Source organism: Gadus macrocephalus, chromosome 12 (assembly GCF_031168955.1).
Source record: "Gadus macrocephalus chromosome 12, ASM3116895v1".
Classification (NCBI taxonomy): domain Eukaryota; kingdom Metazoa; phylum Chordata; class Actinopteri; order Gadiformes; family Gadidae; genus Gadus; species Gadus macrocephalus.
The window spans coordinates 3158109-3160608 of record NC_082393.1 but is presented as its reverse complement, the minus strand read 5'-3'; positions in this window follow the sequence as shown (position 1 = coordinate 3160608).

Genomic DNA, 2500 nt, shown 5'->3' with positions numbered 1-2500 from the left:
CGACATGGTGAAAGAATGGGCCCCCATGTCTTGTTAAAATAGAAATATAGAGATGAGCGAAGGGAAAATAAACTAAATGTCCTTGTGGACATGATCGCTCGAAGAAAACTTGCCACACGACGATCACGATCACGATTGACTCGTGAGGATCACGTCAGAGTCAATCCTAACCAAACAAGAGTGACTTTGGAGAAGTCCTACTCTGGATATGATCATGGTCGTTCATGAAACCGTCTTCCGTTTTATTCCATCTATCTCCATGAGCTCCACAGCGGGAGAGAGAGTCCATTCGTGACGGTAGGACGTTCCGGTTGAGCTCACCTTAAAAAGGGGACGAGAAACCCCCCTATTAGCTCCTACAGGAGCGGCTCGGTGTGGAGGGGGGCTCTCGCTACTTCCGCCTCTCAAAGTGAGTGAAAGGAAAGCCTTTCCCCCCCCTGCCGTGAACCACAGGGCCGGCTCTCCCCCCTCCACGACCACCCACGCTCCCCACTGCAGCGAAGCGCTCTCCGAAATGATTAGTATCTTGTATTGTAGGGTGATGTGTAAATGTAATGCACAGCTATGGACCCGGTCAGAAGGTGAGGCTGTGGGAACATTAACACGGCGGATACACCGGTCTGGATACCGCACACAGTGTAGACGGTCGTCCAAGTTACACAGGGATGAATGTATACTCCTGTGAATGTGTGTGTGTGTGTGTCTGGGAAGTGGCACAGGGACACACATTGTGTGTGTGAGCATTGTGACCAGAGAAAGCAGCGGAATATTGGTCATCATAAAATGTTGGGCGCCCAGGTAACTGCTGGGCTGGGAAAACAGTGACGCAAACGTTTTTTTTTGTCGACTTAGGCGTCAGATGTTGGGTCTTTCAATTAGCTTCTCATTTAGCAGACACCTTTTTTTCCAAAGCATCCGCACATTTTAGATTCATGTCATTAAGGGGCCGGGATGTGGTGAGTGCATATCACTCAAGGATGCCGACATTGGGGTTTGAACATCCTTTCCACTGTGTCGAACCCCATAGCCACTACACAGAGCGTACATTCTTTTTTAAAGTCATCGTCTACTCAAAACTTTCTCCCACCCCATCTCTTCTCCGCTGAGTAATCCATCCTCCATCCAGTACCTCTGAAAGTATAAGGAGTGGACTCCGTGCATCACATCATATATCATAGATCATATATCTGAGCTCAGAGTGTTCACCAGCGTTCAGAATATTGCAAACATTGTTCCAACCACGTGTCTGACCGTCAGAGCGCTGTGGTGTGACAGCAGAGTGTCAGAGAGAGAATGGGGCCACATGAGTCATGGCCGAAGACTTCACGTCGATTTGCGTTTGAGGAACATTTCTTTTTAATTGTCGCTTTAAAAAGACCCATCTGTTTGCGCGTCTTGAATGACGGTTCCGTGCGGTCGTATGAAAGAGACGGTCGACAACAAGGCACTGGGCATGACACTCGGGTAAGGGGGTAGGAGCTGCATTTTACTAAATATCTCTATGTGTTTGAAGTGTTGTTTGCCTCATACCAACAGTTGCACTTTGGATACCATTTCTTTTTTAAACAACTCAGCACAGAAGGTGAAGAGTAGACATCAAGGGATGTCTATTGCAGTGAATAGTGTGAGTGGCATACTGTAAAGATGACCTGCAATGCTGACCGACCCTAACATGCCACTAAAGCACACTAAACACACACATGCACGCACACACTTACTCACGCACACCAGACAGTTAGACCGACAACAGATTGGTGGATTTCAAAAAATTGCCATGACACCCAGGTACAATAGGACTGGTGACATGATGTGGGTGCATAAAAGAAAATCCAGTGAGCTTTTTACTGTAATACTTTGGAAACAGCAAATACTGCCACTCTGTGTTCCTAGACCAACGGTGCTATCTTAGAACGCCACCTATGTGTTCCAGCATCCAACTGCTGCACGACCACGTTGCAATCATTACTTGCAAAAAAAGACGAAATACACGTGTTGTTTTTCGAATATCAGTTCCAGTTATTGCGTCCTAAACACACGCGCACGAACGCAAGCGCGCACACACTTACGCACAAACACACACACACACACACACACACACACACACACATATATATATATATATATATATATATATATATATATATATATATATATATATATATATATATATATATATATATATATATATATATATAAACACACGTGCAATATCAGTCCACTGTGCACACTTGCTCTCCGGTGTGACGCGCGTCGCGCTGTAGCGTAAGTGTCAGTCGTCATATATGGGCAGACACAAACACACACACAAACACACACACAGACACACGCACACACACAGAAATACACACACACGAGGTTAAAATAGTTGCGAACGGTGCGAAATTCCCACTGGCGCGGGGCAAATGTACTGGCGCATTACTTAGAGATTATAATATGTGTCCAGTAAAGAAGCTTCAATGTATACAATATTTAAAGTATGAGTTATATAACGTACGGTATG